This window comes from Spermophilus citellus (assembly GCF_964194105.1).
Source record: "Spermophilus citellus genome assembly, chromosome: 7".
Classification (NCBI taxonomy): domain Eukaryota; kingdom Metazoa; phylum Chordata; class Mammalia; order Rodentia; family Sciuridae; genus Spermophilus; species Spermophilus citellus.
This window is the reverse complement of record NC_138188.1, coordinates 34,421,165-34,445,765: the sequence shown is the minus strand read 5'-3', so window position 1 is coordinate 34,445,765 and position 24,601 is coordinate 34,421,165. Positions and strand designations below refer to the sequence as shown.

Below are 24,601 nucleotides of genomic sequence, written 5' to 3'. Positions count from 1 at the left end.
TTTTTCAGATAATCAATTCTATTAAAAATAAAAAAGACAAATGTCATATTCATTTCATTGAATAAAGAATTTCTGTTATAATAATATGCACCACTTCAATGACAAAAAGAGATTATAACAGGAGTCTATAAAAAAATATAGGACAAGATGATCTGGAAATATGCTTATCACATGTATGGAGCACAATGGAATCTTCTACCCTTTTTTTACTCCCATCTTAGATTTGTCCCAATTTCTCATCCTGCTTATTCTTGTCTGATCCAGCTTTATTTCTCAGCTTTACATGACATAATATTTTTTCCATTCTTTCATTCCTACCCATTTCTCTATTCATCCAAAAACACAGAGAAATCAATAACAACTTAAATCAAACTTTTCTTTTTCATTGTGACCATTTGTCTATGTTATAAATTATAAGTAGATGAGTCCAAAGTCCTTTGTGTAATCAATTTGGTATAATGCCGGAATCCACCTTATATTACCAGTTATAGTGATTTTACTCTATATTTGTCATACACTTTCAAATATAAAAATACACTGAAATTAAAAAATAAAATGAGTTTAGTAGTATATGAATTGTTGGTGAGAATAAAAAATGTACAACTTTTCTGAGAAGTAGTTGAGTAACATATATTGATATCCTGTATTAAGCAATATCCCTACATCATATATTGAGATCCTGTATTAAGCAATATCACCATGAAAAGGTGATTACAAGATGCTTTTTACATTCTGAATAAAAGAGAAGGGAAGGAAATAGAAAAGAACTGGTTGTGATGATGTGTACCTATAATCCCAACTACTTGGAGGCTGAAGCAGGAGGATTGCAAGTTCAAAGTCAGCCTGGAAACTTAGTGAGATCCTGTCTCAAAAAAAAAAAAAAACTTTTAAAATGGGTGGGGCTGTAGATGCCCTGGATTCAAACACAATTACCACCAAAAAAAAAAAAAAAGTAAGAAAACTTATTTATATTTCCTTATATAACAAAATTATGGCTGAATATAAACAAAATAAACTAATAGTGGTTGGGGTGGTACAGGGAAGAAGAATAGAAGAAAACCTTTTTGTAGCATACTTTTACATATTTTTATTTTTGAATCATGATATTGTTAAAAAAATTAAATTAAAAACTAATGTAGGGGCTGGGATTGTGGCTCAGCGGTAGAGCGCTTGCCTAGCATGGGCAGGACCCAGGTTCAATCCTCAGCACCACATAAATAAATAAATAAATAAAGGCATTGTGTCGTGTCCATCTACACCTAAAAAAACAAATACTTAAAAAAAAAACTAGTGTAAAATTTCATCTGTTACTTAAGGAAAAAAGAGCATACAAAAAGTGTGAGGAGGTATATGCAGGATCATTAAAGCTAACAAAGATAACCCTTTATACAATGGAATATTATGCTATGGATCCATTAAAAATGACAATGTGGATCTTTACTGACATGGAAAGATGTCTATGACATGTTGTTGAATAAGAAAAATATTAAGCTTCATTTTGTTAAATAAGGAGTAAAGAAATAATGCATATAAAAACAAGCCACAGTGCCAGCATACAATAAACTCTCAATAAGTATTAGCAATAAATTTGATTTATTTCATCTATAATTATCTTATGAAACATTATGTGTTTTTACACTGGGTGATTCTTTCTTTTAGACCAGTATTTGCTCATTCAGTTATCTTTCTTTCCTTCCTTTCTTCCTTTGAAAAATTTCCTAATTCCTTTCCAGTGACTCCTTTTTTTTCCCACTAAAAAATAGAAAATGAAAGAGAAGAAAAAGAATTTTTTTTTTTTTTTTTTGTCCTCATGACTCCCTGGTTCCTTGCCCAAACTCATCAGTTTCAGGATCTTAAGCCATGGCCCAGAAATCAAATCTAATTCTGTTCTTTGACACCATCTGGAGAGCCAACTGTTCTATTCTATTTACTCTTTTTTCTTTTAAAAGGGACTGCCTTTGGCTGGAAAGTCATGGGGAAAAAAACACCATCCATTCCCCCAAGTCCTTCAGTTTCTTAGCATGGACCTATCCCTTGCAGCCCTTCCAATATGCCCCTATCAGACTAATCTGACTATTCTTTATTTCCAACTTCTAGAACATTCCACCTCAAATCATGGTTTCAGCTTTAATAACCTCAAATTGAATTAATAGCATTGTTCTCCCAAGTAGATTTTCCTTTCCTATTTTCTCATTTATATTTGTGATGTCACCATTCTTTTAGACCCTCAAACTAGAAATCAAAGCATACTCTAAATTATCATTTCTGCCATTACACTCCCATTTGGTCATCAATATTACTGTTTTTGTCTTTGAAATATTCCTCAGATTTTGCCTTTTCCTCCAATTCCATTTTACTTTTATGATTCTGGGTCAAGTTATTGTCCATTCCTATCTAAAATAACTGCAACCACATCCCATTACAGTTGGATATGAAAGAAACCACTGAAAAGCTTATGTGTTGGTAGCAACCAATATTAATAGGTAAACTGATTAAATTATTATGGTTGTAACCTCATCAGTGGATTGATCCATTTGATGGATTATTAATTTGAATGGTTTAATAGGTGGTAACTGAAGACAGGTGGGACAATGCTGAAGGAAGCTGGTCACTAGGTATATGCCCTTGGGGATTATATCCTGTCCTTAGATCTTTGCTCTCTTTCTCCTTCCCAGCTGCTATGAGCTCAGCAGCTTTCTTCCACCATGCCCTTCCTCATTTCAGACCCAGAGCATGGGGAAAAAAACAAACAAACAAAAAAACGCCATGAATCAAGCTGACCATGAAGTGAATCTCTGAAACTATGGGCTGAAATAAACTTTTCCTCCTCTGAGTTGCTCTTATTAGGTATTTTAGTCACAGTGATGAAAAGTGGACTAACACAGAAATTGATATTGAGAGTGGGATCATTGCTGTGGCTAACCTGACCATTTGGTTCAGAAGCCTTTGGAACTGATTTATGGAAGGAGTTTGGAAAAGTTCAGAGACACAGGCTGGAAAGACCTTAGAATCTTGTAAACAAAGCTTAATGAGCAATTCTGGTGAGAGCTCAGAAGACCACAATATATATAGGAATGTGAACAGTAAAGACTGTGCTCATGAGGTTTCAAAAGGGAATGAGGACTCTATTGGGAATCGGACTAGAGGCCACATATGTTACTTTCTGACAAATAACTCATCTACATTTTGCCCATGTCTTGAGACTTTGTATGTGAGGCCCAAATTAAAGGTGATGGACTTGTTAATCTGGTAGAGGAAATTTCAAGGCAGCACAGCATTCAGGAACTGGCATTGATATTGTTGGATGTTTGTTATCAGGTTTACTATGAGAATAACCAGCAGAAAGCAGAGAAGATTTTAAAACTTGCAGTTTGACCATAAAGGCATGTGAAAAACTGGATACAAAGAAGGTGTGGTTGTTGAAGAAAATACCTCCACTAAAAAGAAGCCAAGTACCTTCCACAAAGAAAATAGAAAATATGCCTTGAGGGAATCTCAGCAATCAGCAAGATCACACCCACAGCAGGCTCAAGGGTAAAACCTCTTTCTCTGATAAAAGACCGTGGATGGGGTCACCTGCTCACACAGTGGTGAAGAGAAAGTTGTCTCCCCAGGATTAATTTTACTGCATTCAGCTGCCCAGACACTCAGATGCCACTGCATCCATGGTCCAAAAAGACCTGGCCACTGCTTTATCTGGTAGTATATCTTGTTGGTTCTGCAGGAATGCAGGACGCTAGAGGTTTAGATTCACAAAGGAAGACCTGGGAGGCCAAGCAAAATGTGACAAGGTCTAAATCTCTGTGAGGGCAATGCATGAAACTGTGAGAATTAAGCCAAAACTGTAGTGAAGACCCCCAAGGATGCCAGTAATGTGGAACATCTGCAAAGAAAAGCTGTTGGCTGCAGAGAGAGCTAGCCTAAGAGGAAGGTCATCTGGGCTGCATCTAGGCCTTACCAACAAGGCCATAAAGGTGCGACAGCCCAAGCCCTTTGGAGTTCACATCTCATCACCAGGTACACAGGATCCCAAACAGGGAATTACAGAACCTAATGTTTACTTGGCTGAGTTTTGGTCTTGCACTGGTTCCATCCCTTCTTTTTAAGCACTTATTCCTTTCTTTTGGAATGGGAATTCTTATTCTTTGCCACTATATATTGGATGCATGTAACTGGCTTTTGATTTTTTAGGGTCTCACAGCCAAGAGTTTGCTTTGAGTCTTGAAGGAGACTTTGGACTTAGACTTTGGAGGCAATGCTGGAACTGTTAACACTATGAGGACTCTTGGAGATGAACTGAATGCATTTTGTACTGTGAGATAAACATGAGATTTTAGGGGTCTGGGGCAAAATATTATGGATATGAAGTGTTCCCTCAAAAGCTCATGTGTCAGAAATATGATATCCAATGTAACAATGTTCAGAAATGAAATGATTAGATTATGAGAGCTTTAGCCTCATAGTGGATTAATCCATTTGATTAATCTATTTGATGAATTAATAATTTAAATGGACTACTGGGTAGTAACTATAGGCAGGTGGGATGAGGCTGAAGGAAGTAGATCACTGGGAGTGTATCTTTGGGGATTATTTCTTATCCTGGGTCAAGTTGCTCCTTCTGTTTCCTGGCTGCCATGAATTGGGCAGCTCTCCTCTACCACACACTTCCACCATAATGTTTTTGCCTCATCTTTGGCCCAGAGCAATGGAGTGGCCAATCGTAGGTTGAATCTCAAAAACCATGAGCCCAAAATAAACCTTTCCTTCTCTAAGTTGTTCTCATTAAGTATTTTGGTCACAATAATGAAAAATAACTCAAAGACATCCTAACTACCCTCTTTGAATCCCAATCTTTCTCTAAAACCCATCTATATTTTTCCACTGTCACATTACTCTGTTTTTAAAAGAGTCAAACGAAACAAAAACTTTCCTCAAAGCTTTCCTCAAGGAAAGAACCTAGAGTTCATTATAGACCTACTCTCTACCTTATCAAATTTCAACTCCTCTGCCTCTATCTCAATACTCTGCTTAATATAGCACCTATCAATAATTAGTACCTTAACACAAAAACTTTGCTCTGAGCAATTAGTCCAGCAATCCCTGACCTCATTCCATATGTGCACATATCATTTCCTAAGCCTTTATTCTCACTGACTCCCTTTTGCTCAAACTTTTTAAACACTGCTCATCTTTTAAGGTCCAATACAAATTCTATCTTTAGAAACAAGCTTTTCCTGACTTCTCCAGCCATTTGTTTCCTCCTCCTCCTCCTCCTCTTCCTTTTCTTCCTCCTCCTGCTTTTTTAAAAAATTTTTTAGGTAGAACACAATGCCTTTACTTTATTTATTTATTTATTTATTTGTGGTGCTGAGGATCAAACCCAGGGCCTCACACGTGCTAGGTGAGTGCTCTACCACTGAGCTCCAACCCCAGCCCCCTCCTCCTCCTTCTTCATGTTTAAACATCTGCAGTAGTTAGTCCCATCTAATTTTCATAATCTAATAATTTTGTTATCTAGTTGATTCAACTCAGTGCAATTTTGTTTCCAGTTACCATAACCAAATATGCTACGTCACATTTCCCTTCTTTGATGGACAAAAATGATCTTCATCCTATCTTAGTTAGATTCCATAACTTTCCATTCACTGTTCATTGTTGAAGTTTTATTTTATATCCATTCAAAGCTTTCCCTTTCCAACTGCAAGTCAGATCTATAGGTCCAGGGACATGAAGAAGGAGGAGCTGTGGTTGCTATTTCATTCCTCCTAGTTCCTCCCTTTGAAGGCCATAGAAAGGAGACAGATTTCTCTCAAAAGCTTCTGTCTCCTTCTTCTAGGCTCTATCTCCCCTAGTGTACCGGCACATATGTACTGCTGTCATATAATGAATTTTTGATCTGTAAACGTGGCTAGACTGAACTACAGTCCCCAGTTACTTAAGCAGACACAAATCTAGGGCTGAAGTTGCTCAGAAGTAAAACCCTTGCCTAGCGCTTACAAAAAAACAAAACGACACTAATCTAAATAATATGTGAAGGGATTTTGCAGATGTGATACAAGTCCCCTATCAGTTAATTTTATGAAAAATAACTAAAGTGAGAATAGGCCTGACTTAATTAGGTCAGTCCTTTAAAAGGGAACTAGTCCTTTCTTAAATTCAGAGATTTCAAAATATTTGAGTTCTAACCTGCTCATGATATATCTTTTCTTACTGCTTGTGGACAACAGACTTCAGCCATGCTTATGGGTTTCCAACTTGCTTCCTGCCTTATGGAGAATTGAACCCAGGGCCTCCAGCATGCCCAGCATCAACTAGTTCTTAATCTCCCCTTCCTGCCCACCTGCCTGCCACAGACTTCAGACTTACTTATCCAGGCCCACAAGAGCATATGCCAATTCCTTATAATGAATCTCCTGCTGGTTCTGCATCTCAGATTGAGCGCTGGCCTGGATACTTATTGGAATTGTCCCTCAGCTCATGTCTTTATTGAGATATCCTCTAGGTTGCAAGCATGCAAATGCAGTTTATATCATGTAAATTCTCTAGGCTCTCCTCAATGCACACATCCCTCTTATGGGAAAACCGTATCCTGAGGCATATAGTCCACAGATTTTTGTTGTTTGGCCTCCTGGCTTGTTCAGAAGCTCTCCTGGGGAGAAACTAACAGTCAGTACTTTCTTGGCCCCAGGAAACTCACCTCTCCTTGCCACTCTAAACAGAGTTGATAAGAATCACTTATCACTGGACTCCTCTCCTACATTCTCTGTGCTCAGGAAAGCAAAGGACAATTAAAATGTGCTGTCTAGGCAGATTTCCAAGTGGGGAATGAGAAGGCACACCCAACAGTTACAAATAATGATCTGGTGACCTTTCCCTACATGGAAAAAGCATATTCTTCTTAGAACAAAGCCCCATGACTGTTAATATGATCCCTGTGAGAATCAGAGAATCAGTAATCTCGTTTCTAGTATCTCCCATATTATGTTTGGGTTTAAAAATAGATAGATAGATAGATAGATAGATAGATAGATAGATAGATATTTTTAGTTGTCAATGGACCTTTGTATTTACTTGTTTGTTTATTTATTTATATGTGGTGCTGAGAATCACACCCAGTATCTCACACATGCTAGGCAAGTGCTCTATCACTGAGCTACAATCCCAGCCCCATGTTTGGCTTTTTTTTTTTTAATGTTTGACATATTTAGATAGAGAGGAGGGGAGGGTCTATGTCCCTTCTCATTGAAAGTAGACAGGCTTTCATGACTGTTTCAGGCAACATAGTACGGCAAAAGTGGCACACTGAGTCTTGGTCCCAGAACTGTGCCTTCCTGGCTGGAATACTCCTGCATGTAGCCCTGAGCTGCCAGATAAGCAGTCTGACTGCTGTGAGGAATCTCAAACTCGCCCATGTAGAGAAACCACATGAAGAGGTTTTGAGACAAAGAAAGAAATACCCGGTCAGCCCCACTTACTACAGCCCCCTGCTATTCCAGCCACCTACCTGTATGCAAGTATATGAGACACCCAGAGTCAGAATCACTCACTCACACCCTTTCCAAATCCCTGATCAGCAGAAATCATGACAGATAATAAAGTACCTGCAATAGATAACTGAAACATTCACTTCCCTCACAGAGTTTTGTTTTATGTTTTTCTTTACTGGGATTTGAACCCAGGGCCTCAGGGCCTCACACATGCTCTACCAATTGAGCTATATTGCCAGCCCTCTCCCCAATATATTAAAGAATGGGAAGGAAGGTGGATATTCTCCAGTGATAGTTAAAATTGGAAGATCTCTTAGGAAGTATCATCTGGCCCAAACTGATTGGCTTTGGAAAGAGGAATATTTTGTCCTTCTGTTGTGGGATTCTAGATGTGATTTCTGAGGCAAGAGGAAAGTCATATTCAACATCCTCTTAGGCATTCCTTAGTTTCTTTGTTAGTCTAATAGCACATATTAAACTGTCATTTGTATTGCATAATTTTTGTTCATTTCTCTCAGTAGTCTACAACAGATTCCAGCATTTCTCAATGATGCTAATATTATATTGTGTCCCACTGATGCAAAAGTCATCCAAACTAAAGAGATAGATATGAATCTTCATCAGTCTCTCAAATATTCATCTAATTCCAGAGTTTCATGAATAAGTACTTGAAGAGAACCTGGAATCCTGATGGGCTCTTATATTTTGCACATCTTTGAGTCTTTCAACTCAATTAATAAAACCAACTGAGGTACATATCTCAGCACCATGATAGGTGCTAGAAATATGAAAATAAATAAAAGAGATAGTCTTTGTCCTCATCGACCTTACAGACTAGGGGAGATGAGATGTAAATTACATTTAGTATTTTAAGAAGTAAATAAAGAAAGCCAGGGAAGTACAGGAAGCTGTTGGAGCATAGACAAGAACTGTTTTCTAGATAGGAAAGGCACCTGAATTAGAACCTTCAGCATGTGTTACAAGCAGTCAGGTAAAAAGAAGGAGCAAGAAAGGTAAACAACTTGAGAAATGTGAGTTCTGACTCTGCTCCCAACAAGAGTATAAATAATAATTATATCTATTTTAAGAGAGTTTGGGATGATAACTTGTAGGATCTTTTGACTCAACTCTTCATAATTTGTCTGTCTGTCTCTCTCTCTCTCTCTCTTTTTTTTTTTTTTTTTTTTTTGCAGTGCTAGGGATTGAACCCAGGGCCTCACACATGCTAGGCAAGTGCTCTACCAATAAGGTATATTTCCAGCCCACAGTTTGTCTTTTAAATGAGTATTTTGATACCTCTCCCTCCCACGCAAGACTACGGTGTAGTTGAGTGACCATAACTTTATGAGCACCTGCTTAAAGTACTCGGACCAATGTGCCACCTTCCTCACAGGGTTCCTCTAATAGGGGTTTACACAGGGAGGACCCTCCAAGGCATAGGGGTCCATTTGGGCTATACAGATCAACTCAGCCACGTAGAGATAACATGAAATAATACCAAAGGAGCAGCATGCCTAGGTACAAATGTATCAACCTGAAATGCAAGAAACAAATGGATTAAAAGGGTAAATTGTTTGGCATCCACTTGAACAATGGGCATAATTCAGTATGGAAAGCTTAAAACCAATAATTTTGTCCACTATCTTGGTTTTAATCCTTAGGACAATCCTCTTGTAATGCCGGCAGTAGATGGGAACGAATAAGTGTTGGGGGGTATATATGGAGGAGGGAAAGAGGGAGGTAGGGAGGTAGAGAAAGAGTTGAGGAGGGTTTTCAAGATAGTGGAAGAGAGAAAGTCACTTTCCTGGCTGCTCCATGGCATGAAACCTAGAAAGCAGATAGGCAGCTTCTCAGCAAGGTGGGTGAACAAAAAAAGGGGGGAGGGGGCATTCTTTACTGGAATTTAATATTTGATATTCAAAGCAGGGGACTCAGGAGACTAGATATAATAAAATAAGAAATAAATCCCCAGAGCCACAGCTGCTGCCACAGTTGGAGGCACCAGCCAGAGTGGTCTATGTGTGAGCAAAGCAGAGGGATAAGCCCTGAGGTGTGTCTGGCTATGGAGAGTATTCTACCACGCGGCCTGCGCAGTGGTTTCATTAATGAGGTTCTAGGCATTAAGTTAGTTAGAAGAGATCAAAATAAAACACACAAACCAGTACCTTATTTTACATTGCTAGGTCCGAGACGGCTCGCCTCCCTGATTCCCGCCTCTAGCCGCCCAGCAGGGCAGCGAGGATTACTCTGGGCTAGCAGGAGAGAGAGAGAGCGAACACGCCGGGGAGTAGCCTTTTATTTGGGGGACAAGAGATTCAGGGGAGAATTCCATCCAATGAAGGTTGAGGGGGGGCTGCACTCCAAGGTCAGGGTCAGTGATTGGGTCTCCGGGGTCAGTGGTCACGCACACCCCCACACGGATGGGCTCTCTCATCAGGAAAGGGTCGGGATAGCTCCGACACAGCCAGAGCGCCTCAGGCCCTTAACGGGAGTCACCCAATCACGTGTCAGAATGGCTCCCCACATATTCCCCCTTTCTTTTCTTAACAATGAGGCGGCGGTTCACTCTCTGGAGTTCCTGGATTCTTGATTGGAGGACTCGCCATCCTATAGTTACAATACAAAAGAGAATTAACAGCAAAGAGAATAATCCAATAATGTACCAAGCGGAGTGTTTAAGAATATTTCCAGGGTTGAATCCATTTAACTCCTTCAATATTTGGTTAGCCAAAGAAGAAGGATCTGAAAAATCAGCTCTATTATTTTGAATGTCTTGGATATGGTGATGAAGTTCCAGAATATCCAAGCTATTATTACTATTTTGCCAAATACCTAATAAATGGTTTTTAACCTTCTCCCAATCCCAGAGAGAAGCATTGTACTTGGCAGCTGTAACACATACATACTTATAATTAGCATGGCATTTAAGCCTTTCCTTAAATTTTAAGGCTGAAAGTTCATTACCAATGTTTATAACAGTCGCCTCTAAGGCGTTTAATTTAGTCTCAATCCTTTCATCAATATTTACTTGATTACGCAGAGCCTTGGAAGTATTTTGAGCTAAATTATTAAGAAATTTTGCATGCTGAATATTCTGAGACAATGTCAGAGATGCAGAGACAGTTGAGGCAATAAAAGAGACCAGTGCTAAAACACCAACAATTATGACTCCAATAGCACGTTTAGGTCTTGTTAGCTGGGCATGAATCTGCTGTAAGACTTGTAAACCAGCATCAGCATACCATGGCTCTGAAATATTAGCAGGTAATAAAACAAAAGAGGGCTGATGAAGTATCAGCACTCCTTTTCCTCCATTATACCTAGAAATACAATTGGTTAGGTTGCACTTATTACAAGTAACAAAATATTTATCATTTATCCATTTAACTTTTACATTTCCAATAATTGAAACATAAGGAGATTGGACACAGGCTCTTAGGCCATAGCAAGATCCCTCTTTACAGTTCTTGCCGATAAATTTTGGTAAAGGTTTATCTGTAAAATGTAAATATTCTGAGGCAGCAATTAAACGCCAAATATCTCTTTGAATGCCTCCTTCACTATAAGTCAAAATATTACTAACAAATCCTGCAGGTGTCATAGCAGAATTTCTTCGTAATTGTCTCTTATCAATTTTTGGAGACCAGTCTAAAATATACCCACTAGCTTTAGACACCTTATGTTGTACAGGAAAGGTATTTACACAATCCATCCATTTAGGAAAGGTGCCAATTTCAATTGTAGAACTATTTGGACAGTGGGGTATCCGTGGAGGTTTTGCAGAAATGACTGGCTTGTTATGGGAAAGTCCCATCTTAATTACTGATCTAGTATTAGGTTTTAAGTCCCATAAATAGAATTATTTGTCAGTCTAGGTTTATTAATCACTGTCTTTTCTTCAAATGATACTTTCAGACAGCCAGCATGTTTATCATGTGACCAACACAAAGGTAATTGGGCACTGTAGCCAGAATAATTAAATCTAGTCACATGATTGGGAGTAATATGAGCATCTGTAAATCCTCCCATCATGAATGAGTCATTAGTAAATACTGGAATAGATTCTCCAGTCCACACAGCTGGGTGTACCAGGGGTGGATCTGGGAAATATGTCCAATAAGTGTCTATTTGATTCCCTTTTACCTGACAGCCCAGTAGGGCAATTACTGTCGCTACCATCAAGACTGGGGTCCTGTTCTTTCCTAGGCGTCGAAGTATTTGGGAAGCCTGGGTTGTCAATTTCTTCACATCTTTCCATGAAATCAGCTTCTCGGCTGGTTCAATCTGGTCTTTCTTCATCTTTTTCCGATATCTCCTCCTTCTGGGTTGTGGCTCCTCCAGGTCGATCCTCAGTTGCTTGAGTCTGGGTTCTATCTCCTCCATGTTTGATAGCACGTTCAGGCACCCAAATAGGACGGAAAGCACCTTCTGGAAAAATACAGGCATGCCCTCGGCCCCATGTTATTACCGGGTTCGGCCCCTTCCACTGACCAGTCTGTAAATCTTTCCACAGAACTCTGCCTAAAGGGCCTGTCACTGAGGGAGACATTTGCCTCTCAGCAGCAGTGTGACCTTCTGTGTCACAGTTTAAAAAATTTAAAACAAATAAGGCATGATTAAGACTATTTTGGGGAGTCACTATCTTATTCCCCCTTTTTAATTTTTGTAATTGAAGCTTAATAGATAAATGAGCTCGTTCTACAATGGCTTGACCTTGGGGGTTATAAGGAATTTCTGTTTTATGATTAATTTTAAACTCTTGGCAAAATTGTTGAAAAGAAGAGCTTACATAAGCTGGAGCATTATCTGTTTTAATCTGTATAGGGCACCCTAAAATGGAAAAAGCTGCTAAGCAATGAGAAATTACATGTTGAGTATTTTCCTTAGTACGTGCTGTGGCAAAAATAAATCTAGAATAAGTGTCCACTATGACATGCACATAACATTGCTTAACAAATTGAGGAATATGAGTTACATCCATTTGCCATATCTGATTTGGTTTTATTCCACGGGGATTTACCCCTGATGGCAGAGATGGAGTGTGAATAACACACTTAGGACATTGGCTTACAATCTGACGAGCTTGTTCTCTGGTAATACTAAATTTTTTACGTAAGCTAGAAGCATTTTGATGATGCAAGGAATGGGAAGCTAGTGCACAGTCATATGAAGACATCTGTTGACAAAAAGCTACTAATTTATCAATTTTGTCATTACCTGCAATTAGGGGTCCGGGAAGGTTAGTGTGCGCACGGATGTGTCCAATGAAACATGGGAACTTTCGCATTAGCACTGTCTTTTGTAAATTATGAAATAATTTAAATAACTCCTGTGATGAAGTAAACCCAATAACTGAGGTTTCAATATTTTTGGCAACTCCGACTGCATATAAGCTGTCAGAATAAATATTAATAGGCTCATTTGAAAAATAATCTAAGGCACAAATCAGAGCTTGAATTTCTGCCCTTTGGGCAGAAGTATAAGAAGTTTGTATTACCTCTGTGTGAACACGGCTGAAGAAACCTGCCTTACCAGAGTTGGAACCATCCGTGAACACCAATAAAGCTTCCTCTATTGGATGAGAATGTACAATCTTTGGAAAAATAAGTGATGTTAATGATGCAAATTGTACAATCTTATCACGGGGATAATGGCTATCTATCTGGCCAGGGAAATCTGCAAAAGCTATTTGCCATGAACTAGAAGTTTGAAAAAGCCAATTAGTCTGTTGAACAGAAAATGGAATAATTATGATATCAGGCTCAGATCTAATTAATTGTAAAATCCTAGTTCTACCTTTAATTACTAATTGAGCTATAGAATCATGAAAAGGAATTAATGTTTTTTGAGGGGAATGGGATAAATAAATCCATTCAATAACTCCTAATCTTTGCCATATGGCTCCTGTTGGGGTATGCTCAGTTGGAAATATTAATAAATACATTATTTCTTTAGGATCTATTCTAGTAAGCTGTGCATTTTTAATTGCAATTTCCACTTTCCTTAAGGCTGTCTTAGCTTCTAAAGTTAGTTGACGTGGAGAGGTTGGAGAAGGATTTCCTTGTAATATCTGAAATAAAGGACTTAACTCAGAAGTAGTTAACTTTAAGGATGGTCTTAGCCAGTTAATATCTCCTAATAGTTTTTGAAAATCATTAAGGGTACGTAACTCCTTAACTCTTATCTGAAGATTTTGAGGACGGATTGTACTCCCTTGAATTATCTGACCTAGATATTGAAAAGGAGATACCTTTTGAATTTTTTGAGGAGCTATACATAAACCCATTGTTGTAAGTGAAGTCTCTAACTGAGTAAAAATTTCTGAAAGTACTTCTGGATTAGCATGAGCCAGTAATATATCATCCATAAAATGAATAATATAGGCATCAGGGAAGCTATTTCTAATGGGATCTATTGCCTGGTCAACATATTTTTGGCACAGTGTAGGGCTATTACGCATTCCCTGAGGAAGCACCTTCCAGCAGTATCTTTTAACAGGTTCCTTAAAATTAATTGCTGGGACAGTGAAAGCAAATCTCTCACAATCTTCAGGATGTAACCTTATAGAGAAAAAACAGTCTTTTAAATCTATTACCATCAAGCTATAATCTAAAGGAATGGCTGTGGGGGAGGGAAGTCCTGGCTGTAATGATCCCATAGGCTGAAATATCTCTCTTAAAAGCCTTGAAAATCATTAGGGGTTTGTACGGAAACTGTGGTTCCGCTCCGGTAAAATTAAAGATGGCGGCCCCCATGGTAGGCATGGAAACTGTTTGTTTTGCTCTGGTAAATCTAAAGATGGCGGCCCCCATGGTCGGCGCGATGACGTCACACTGTGCGACCGTTCTTGGAATTCCCGGGCTCCCGCCAGGAGGAAATGCCAGCGGTGGCGGCGGTGAGAAAGCGGGCTGATCCGCGCCATCTGAATTCTCCGCAATGGGTCGGAGAACATCCTGACAGATTTTATTTGCGTTCTCAAAAGCCAATTGCCTAACGATAAATTCGCTAGCTCCTGGGTCCCTGATGGACCTGTTCGCAGCCTGATACAGTCGGGCTACGAAATCTGAATAAGTCTCACTGGCACCTTGTCTGATTTTGGTAAGAACTAAGTTGGACTGGTCCTTGGAGACAATTTGTCTCCAGGCACGTTTTGCACAATCAGTTATTTGATTGTACACTACAAAATCATAATTTAACTGTCTTTCTAAATCAGCGAAATTTTCAGTCCCTAAAAACATCGTTACTGGAGTCTCTATGCCCTGTCTCCTGTTTTTTTCTGCCTGTTCATTACAAAAATCAGTCCAGTAAGTTTTCCAAAGCAAGTAATCTCCCCCGCTCAGACAAGATCTGGCTAAAAAAATCCAATCACTAGGAGGAAGGGGTTGTGAGCAAATATTTTCTATCAGACTCTGAACAAAAGGCGAATTTGGGCCGTACGTTTCACATGCATTTTTCAATTCCTTGATAGTTTTAAAAGGGATTACAGCATGAACTCTAACTCTCTGATCTTGTTCATTAGTTTGCTCAAAAACTGGAAAGAGGTGAAAACCAGTAGTATCCTCTCCCATTTCTTGAGCCTTCCTAATACCTTGCTGAACTGGGGTAAGAAAAGTCATCTTTAATTCAGCACACCTGTTAAATTTGGTCCTTCTAGCAGGTACCAGCCGAATTTTAAAAGCTTGGGCAGGTGGTGCTAAATGCAGTCTATTAAAATTTCTCTCTAAATCCTGAGTTTCCACGTCTAATTCTTCTTCCTCAGATTGTGAGCTGCTATCAGACTCTGTACTATCGCCATTTGGAATTTGGGTTTCTAACTCACGTGGCTGAGAAGAAACCTGAGCCCCTCTAGGAGTTTCCTCTGTATTTTCCTCTCCAGGAAGATTGTTTACCACTTCCGGAGGGCTCTCCAAGATTAGAGATGCTTCTTCTTTATCATGCTGTTCTGTACAATCTGTCTGCGGGCTAGCTTGCATAATTTTAACCTTTGTTTTAGCTCCTAGCGCTTTTGTTTTAAAACGGCTCAAAGGAAAGGAAATTAACTTAGCCTCAGGCTGATTTTCCATTTGAATAGACCTAATAGCTCTTTGAATGCCTTTCAGAAGGTCTTCTGGCGGCCACGAACTCTGGTCCATGTATTCAAAAAGACAGACTTCTAGGGCTGTCCAAGTTTTCTGTATATTCTCTATACCTCCAGGTATTTCAGTTGAAAGACAGACTCTCTGTAACTTTCTTCCTAATTTCTCCCAAGTAAGTAAATTTGGAGACTCTTGGTCACAAAACCAAGGACAATATTCACCTACAATCTTTAAGAATTGTAATAACTGAGTTTTCTTTATCTGTTTTCCTTTCTGATTAATTATACTGTCTAAAATAGTCAGATACATTTCCTTATCCGAAGAAGTAGAATTTCCCATTTTAAGTAATTTAACGTCTCTTTCCTTCAATATCTCCCGGTACTTTTGTGACCCAAATGTCACTTCTTCCTTTTCTTTATCTTTATTCTTTATCTTCCTTATTCTTTATTTCTTTTTCCTTATCTTCCTTTTTATTCTTTCCCTTAATCTTTTTAGCGCGCGCTCCCACTCAATCTAACTAATTCAGAATGCCCCCCTCGTGGGCGCCAATTCTACCACGCGGCCTGCGCAGTGGTTTCATTAATGAGGTTCTAGGCATTAAGTTAGTTAGAAGAGATCAAAATAAAACACACAAACCAGTACCTTATTTTACATTGCTAGGTCCGAGACGGCTCGCCTCCCTGGTTCCCGCCTCTAACCGCCCAGCAGGGCAGCGAGGATTACTCTGGGCTAGCAGGAGAGAGAGAGAGCGAACACGCCGGGGAGTAGCCTTTTATTTGGGGGACAAGAGATTCAGGGAAGAATTCCATCCAATGAAGGTTGAGGGGGGGCTGCACTCCAAGGTCAGGGTCAGTGATTGGGTCTCCGGGGTCAGTGGTCACGCACACCCCCACACGGATGGGCTCTCTCATCAGGAAAGGGTCGGGATAGCTCTGACACAGCCAGAGCGCCTCAGGCCCTTAACGGGAGTCACCCAATCACGTGTCAGAATGGCTCCCCACAGATAAGCCCTGAGGTGTGTCTGGCTATGGAGAGTTTAGCAATCAAAGACACTGCCCCATTCAACTGAAAGAAACTGCCCAACTAAACTTTTCCTTGTGCCAGAAAGAAGCCAAACATATCTCGACTGCATGTGGAGGACAGAGGAAGAAACCATTTTGCAGTTGAAGCTGATTTCTGGCAAATCTTAATTTGGTTCAAAATACAGGCCTGGGAAACCCACACTGCACAACATGGAATGTGCCTAAGGAGAAAATCAAATGTGGAGAGAGACTCACACAGGGGATAACAGGTCAAGGAAATGCACCTGGTTCTCCCTCTCCCCCTCCAAACCATCTGCTTACAGAACTGGCTGAGAGAGACTCACCTGGCTGGGATTCCAAAAGAGTACGGGTGAGAGATATTGATTTTGGAGACTAAACCAGAGACCAGGAAATGTGGGGTCCACAGGTAATGTAGTAACTAAGAATTGGCTCCTCCACCACATGGAAGCCAGGGGAGATCTTTGGGGTATAGTCCTCCAGCGTATAGTCCTCCAGCAACTGGCAATAGCTGGGCCCTAGAGGTGTGCTGATTTAAAATCTCCAGACTAAATGGCATTCAGCGAAGAACGTGGAGCCTACCAAAGCCTAAACCCTGACTCTGGGAATTCTGCCTATGGGATTACCTCTGTCACTCCAGCAACCTAACCCTGAAGTGAGCAAGCATCACACTCCAGCGACCCACCTAAAACTGCTGAGAAGGGAAGCTGAGAATATTTTGAACTCCAACAGAAACAACTCCGTAACTTTTCATCAAGATCTTTTTTTTTTTTCCTTTTCTATGTTCAATTGTGATCTTAATGGTTCATGGACATTCATATTTGGTACTGTTTCTCATTTTTAGAATTTTTAATTATTTTTTTCATTTGTTCTAATTAGTTATACATGAGAGTAGAATGCATTTGAGGGGAGGGTACCAGGGATTGAATTCAGTGGCACTAGACCACTGAGCCACTTCCCCAGCCCTACTTTGTATTTTATTTAGAGACATGGTCTCACTGAATTGCTTACCTCCTTGCTTTTGCTGAGGCTGGCTTTGAACTCACGATCCATGCCTGACCAGACTGAATTTTTGATGTAAGTTATTTTTCATTGATCAGTTTTTTTGAGGACTAGGAAGTTCAATTAGTATATTTCAGTTATTTTTCATTCTTTTATTTTTAATTTTTTAAATGTTTGTGTGTGTGTATGTATATGTATGTATGTATATATATATATATATATATATATATATTTCTCTCTTGTCTTCTGCTAACAGCCAATCTCTATTATTCTTGCATTCACTCTTCCTTTAATTTTTTACTTCTGTCTTTGCTCTTCTCCCTGATAATCATCACATCCTATAGCACTTCTGTTCTATAAATTGTGAACACTTTTTGAAAATTTACTGTGTTTATGGTAAGGGAATAAAAATAATTTTCCAATAATAACATTGAATGTAAATTACTTAATCTCATCAATCAAAGATATAGACTGGCAGATTGGATTAAAAAGCAGAACCCAACAATATGCTATCTCCAAGAGGTTCACCTCATAGGCAAAGACATCAACAGACTGAAGGTAAAAGGACGGGGAAAACGTATCATTCATATGAATCTCCTAAACAAGCAGAGGTTTCTATATTCATATCAGATAAAGGGACTTTAAGCCAAAGTTAATCAGAAGGGACAAAGAAGGCCATTTCATACTGCTTAAGTGAATTATACATCAGGAAGACATAACAATTGTAAATATTTATGCCCCAAACAATGAAGCATCTACATATATTAAAACAAACCCTTCTTAATTTCAAGAATCAAATAGACCTCAACATAATAATACTGGGTGACTTTAACACACCTCTCTCACCACTGGATAGATTCTCCAAACAAAAACTAAATAGAGAAGCTATAGAACTTTAAAAAATACCATTAATAATTTATACTTCACAGACATATATAGAACATTTCATCCATCAATGACTGAATACCCTTTCTTCTCAGTAGTACCTGGATCCTTCTATAAAATAGACCATATCTTAGGACACAAAGCAGCTCTTAGTAAATACAATAAATAGAGATAATACTTTGCATTCTATCAGATCATAATGGAATGAAATTAGAAATCAACAATAAAATAAAAGATACAAGCTACCCCAACACCTGTAGGCTAAATAATATGCTATTGAATGACCAATGGATAGCAGAATAAATCAGGAATGAGATTAAAAAAATACTTAGAGGTGAATAAGAATAGCAACACAACATATCAAAATATCTAGGACACTAAAAGGCAGTGCTGAGGAAAGTTCATTGCATTGAGCTCATTCATTAAAAGAATAGAAAGTGAACAGTTAATCCAGGTGCGGAGGTGCATGCCTATAATCCCAGCAGCTCAGGGGGCTGAGACATGAGGATCGGAAGTTCAAAGCCAGCCTCAGCAAAAGTGAGATGCTAAGCTAGGGATATGGCTCAGTGGTTGAGTGCCCCTGAGTTCAACCTCCGGTATCAAAAAAATAAAAAAAGAAAGTCAACAATTAAATAACCTAACATGACATCTAAATCCCTAGAAAAAGAACAAAGCAACAACAAAAGCAGTAGAAGACAGAAAATAATGAAAATCAGAGCTGAAATTAATGAAATTGAAACAAAAAAAAATCCAAAAACTGAAGAAACAAAGAATTGGTTCTTTGAAAAAATAAATAAAATCAATAAACCCTTACCCAAGCTATTAAACAGAAATAGACAGAAAACTCAAATTTCTAAAATTCATGATGAAAAGGGAAATATCACAATGCACACTATTGAAAAAACTATTTTGAAAATTTATATTCCCATAAAATGAAGACATCAAAAAAATTTCTAGAGACATATGAACTATCTAAATTGTATCATGAGGACATAGAAAATTTAAACATATCTGTTTCAAATAATGAAATTAAAAATGCCATCAAAAGCCCACAAATAAAGAAAAGCCCAGGACCAGACATATTCTCAGCCAAGTTCTACCAGACTTTCAAAGAAGAACTAACACCAATCCTCCTCAAATTATTCCATGAAATAAAAAAGGAGGGAACCCTTCCAAACTCTTTCTATGAAGCCAGTATCACCCTGATACCAAAACCAAAGACACATCAAGGAAAGAAAACTTCAAACCAAATCCCTGATGAACACAGATGCAAAAATTCTTAATAAAGTCCTGACAAATTGCATACAAAAACATATTAAAAAAATAATGCACCAGGATCAAGTGGAGTTCATCCCAGGGATGCAAATTGGTTTCAACACATGGAAATCAATAATTCATCATAATTCATCATCAATAGACTTAAAAACAAGAATCACATGATTATCTCAATAGATGCAGAAAAGGCATTTGACAAAATACAGTATCCATTCAAGTTCAATGAAAAACTAGGAATAGTAGAAACGTACCTCAACATTGTAAAAGCTATATAGGCTAAACCCACGGCTAACATCATTCTAAATGTAGAAAAAAATGAAAGCATTCCCTTTAAAAACTTAACAAGACAAGGATGTCCTCTTTCACCACTTCTATTCAGCATCATCCTTGAAACTCTACAGAGGAATTAGAAGAAAGAAATTAAGTGGATACAAATAGGAAAAGAAGAAGTCAAACTATCACTGTTTGCTGATATCATGATTCTATATTTAGAAGATCCAAAAACTCCACCAGAAAACTTATAGAGCTCATAAATGAATTCAGCAAAGTATCAGGATATAAAATCAAGATCCATAAAGCAAATGCATTCCTATGTATCCAGTGATGAATCCACTGAAAGAGAAATTAGGAAAACTACCCCATTCACAATGGCCTCAAAAAAAAAAAAAAAAACTTTGGGAATCAATCTAACAAAGGAGGTAAAAGAACTCTAGAATGAAAACAGAACACTAAATTAAGAAATTGAAGAAGACCTTAAAAGATGGAAAGATCTCCCATGTTCTTAATAGGCAGATTCAATACTATCAAAATGGCTATACTACCGAAAGCGCTATACAGATTTAATGCAATTCCTATTAAGGTTCCAATGGCGTTCTTCATGGAAATAGAAAAGGCAGTCAAAAAATTCATTTGGAAAAATAAGAGGCCCAGAATAGCCAAAGCAATCCTCAGTTGGAAAAGTGAAGCAGAAGGCATCACAATACCAGATCTTAAGTTATACTACAGAGCTATATAACAAAAACAGCATGGTATTGGCACCAAAATAGACACGAAGACCAATGGCACAGAATAGGAGACACAAGGATAAACCCACATAAATACAGTTATCTCATACTAGACAAAGGCGCCAAAAACATACATTGGAGAAAAGATAGCCTCTTCATCAAATGGTGCTGGGAAAACTGAAAATCCATATGTAGCAAAATGAAACTAAACCCCTATCTCTCAACCTACACAAAACTCAAAGTGGACTAAGGACCTAGGTATTAGACCAGAAATCCTGTGCCTACTGGAAGAAAAAGTTGACCCAAATCTCTATCATGTCAGCTCAGGAACTAAATTCCCCAACAAGACTCCTAAAGCACAAGAAATAAAATCAAGAATCAATAAATGGGATGAAATCAAACTAAAAAGCTTCTTCATGGCAAAGGAAACAATCAAGAACATGAAGAGAGAGCCTACATAATAGGAGAAAATCTTTGCCACATACACCTTAGATAGAGCATTAATCTCTAGGATATACAAGGAACTCAAAAAACACAAAAAACACCAATAACCCAGTCAATAAATGGGCAAATGAAATGAACAGACACTTCACAGAAGAAGTCTGACTGGTCAAGAAATACATGAAAAAATATTCAACATCTCTAACAATTAGAAAAATGCAAATTAAAGCTACACTGAGATTTCATCTCACTATAGTCAGAATGGCAATTATCAAGAATACAAGTAACAACAAATGTTGGCAAGGATGTGGGGGGGAAAGGCACACTCATACATTGCTGGTAGGACTGCAAATTGGTGCAACCACTCTGGAAAGCAAAGCAGATTTCTTAGAAAACTTGGAATGGAACCACCATTTGACTCAGTTACCCTACTCTTCGGTATATACCAACAAGGACTTAAAATCAGCATACTACATGATTACTACATTGATGCAGCGACATCAATGTTCATAGTAATCCAATTCACAGTAACTAAGCTATGGAACCAATCCAGCTGCCCTTCAACAGATGATTGAATAAACAAAATGTGGTACACAATGGAATATTATTCAGCCATAAAGAAAAATAAAATTATGGCATTTGCTGGTAAATGGATGGAACTGGAGAAGTGAAATAAGCCATGCTAAGTGAAATAAGCCAAGACCAAAAAACAAAGACGAGATGTTCTGATATATGGATGCTTACACACAATAGTGGGGTGGGTAGATTAGAAGTTCATTGGATTAGACAAAGGGGAATGAAGGGAAGGGAGGGAAGATGGGAATAGAAAAGACAGTATAATGAATCAGATATAACTTTCCTATGTTCATATATGAATTCACAACTAGTGAAACTCCAAATCATGTACATTCACAATAATGGGAAATTATATTCCATGTATGTATGTCAAAATACATTCTACGATCATATATAACTAAAAAGAACAAATAAAAAATTAAGAAAAAGAAATAGGCAAGGAGAAAGAGATTGATACATTTTGAGGAATGGGCTCATAAAATTTTGGAAAATGGGCTGGGGTGGTGGCTCCGTGGTAGAGTGCTTGCCTTGCATGCATGGGGCCCTGGGTTTGGTCCCAGCACAACATAAAAATAAAGATATTGTGTCCATCTACAAATAAAAAATTTTAAAAAATGGGCTGGGGATGTGGCTCAGGCGGTAGCGCGCTCGCCTGGCATGCATGCGGCCCGGGTTCGATCCTCAGCACCACATACCAACAAAGATGTTGTGTCCGCCGAGAACTAAGAAATAAATAATAAAAATTCTCTCTCTCTCTCTCTCTCTCTCTCTCTCTCTCTCTCTCCTCTCTCACTCTCTCTTAAAAAAAAAAATTTAAAAAAATTTGGAAAGTGGAAAGTCCAAAATTTCCAAATTAGGTATCAGGATAGAGAGCTAGAGAAGAACCAGTGTTGCAGTTCCATTTCAAAAACTGCTGCAGAATTCCCTCTTGCTGGGGGAGGTTATTTATTTATTTATTTATTTATTTATTTATTTATTTATTTATTTTTGTCCTGTTTTGATTGGTTGGTTGGTTGGTTGGTTGGTTTTGTTGTCGTATCCAGTATCAGGGAATTAAACTCAGGTCTTTGAACATGTTAAACAAGCACTCTACAACTGAGCTACATCCCAGCCCAGTCTTTTGTTTTATTTAGGTTTTCAACTGATTGGATGGTGCCTACCCACCTTATAGCCGACAATCTATAAACCATCAATTTTATTTTTCCTGCTTCTTTTTTTCCCCACATTTTTAAATTGGTGGATTACAGTTGTACACATTGATGAGATTTGTCATTATATAGTCATACATGTACACAATGTGACAATATAATTTGACAAATATAACTTCTCAGAATCTCTCTCCTCCCTCTAACCTCCCACCCCTTAGTCCCTTTCCTCTACTGATCTCCCTTTGATTTTTAGGAGATCCACCCCCATCACTGGGCTTTTATTCCTGAATGTTAGCTACACTCATTAGGCATAACCTACTGGCATCAAAATATTGGGCAGACGAGTTACCTGTTTACCTCCTTATTAGTATAGGAATGGGTTATGTATTCTTATTTGGAATTAACATGATGAGTACTTCTCCACTCAACTCCATTCATACTATCACAGATAACTATACTATATCAACAGCAGAAGAAATACCAAGCAGAGGCCACCCCAGCATTAACAGAGAGTCCTAGGGACTGGGGTTCTGGCTCAGTGGTAGAGCACTTGCCTCACATGCATTAGCCCCTGGGTTCTATCCTCAGCATCACATATAAATAAACAAATAAAATAAAGGTATTGAGTCCATCTACAACTGAAAAAAATTTTTAAAAAACAGAGAGTCCCATTAGTAAAGTAAACGAAATGTTCTTTCTTGCAGCCAAAGAACTTTACACCAAAAACTGAGTTGCATGTCAATATGCTAATATCAAGCAAGATGTTTTGACAGAATAATTTTGACCACAATTATCTATTTTCTCTTATTATTGCTCAATATTGAAATGTAAAAAATTGAAAGTTGTTCTTCCCAAGTAAATTTTAATGAATATTGTAAATGTTTTTAAATATTCATCATTAATAGAATAAATAAAATACAGCATTAAAAATAAATAAATAAAATTGAAGCATCTGCAATCAATTATGAAGCACACCGGTGATCCACATCCTTCAGCATCTCCAGGCTGAATTTCAGTTGCTAGTTCCCTGCTTCCCAGTGCACACCTCACAGTTTGGCCCAGTCAAGTGAATCCCAGCACCAGAAATCCACAGTGGCTCTGCATCAGGACTTCCCAGTGGTTCAACATCTGGGCTTTCTTAGAACAAGCATCTGATTCAGGAGTAGTTTACCACCATCATATTTCTAAATAAGAAAAAGACATTTTTCTTATTCCTACTACAAAAGCAATACATAATTATTATAAAAAATCATAAATATGAAAAAGCAAAGAATATAAAAATCACTCATAATCCCTACCTCTTGGAGAAAACTACTAACTCTTTCAGGGATTTGTTTTTCAAAATTGATATGGAACAAGGTATACTATTTCATAACTTTTTATTTATACACATTTTTCTATGTCATTAAATATTTTATAATCTTGTTTGTGCGTGTGTGTGTGTGTGTGTGTGTATTGTGCCAGGATTAAACCCAGGACCTTGCATATGCTAGGTAAGTCCTTACCACTAAACTATATCCCCAGCTCTATGCTATCCCTTTTTAAGGACTGGCTAATATGGATGTAACAATGAGCTCTGAACCCAACAGACCACTCATTAACTTCATCCTTTTGAAAGCTGAAAGGCAAATAGGATGACCAACTATGGCACTCCCTTATTCAAGGGAA

At 38.2% G+C, this 24,601-nt stretch overlaps 1 pseudogene across 1 annotated transcript; it reads left to right on the top strand.

Moving 5' to 3' along the window:
- Positions 1–3,872: 3,872 nt before the first annotated feature.
- Positions 3,873–23,762, top strand: LOC308652765 (phosphatidylinositol N-acetylglucosaminyltransferase subunit P-like; annotated as a pseudogene). Its single transcript has 3 exons — positions 3,873–3,974; positions 23,187–23,445; positions 23,596–23,762. The product of its transcript is annotated as a phosphatidylinositol N-acetylglucosaminyltransferase subunit P-like (transcript).
- The last annotated feature ends 839 nt before the right edge of the window (positions 23,763–24,601 follow it).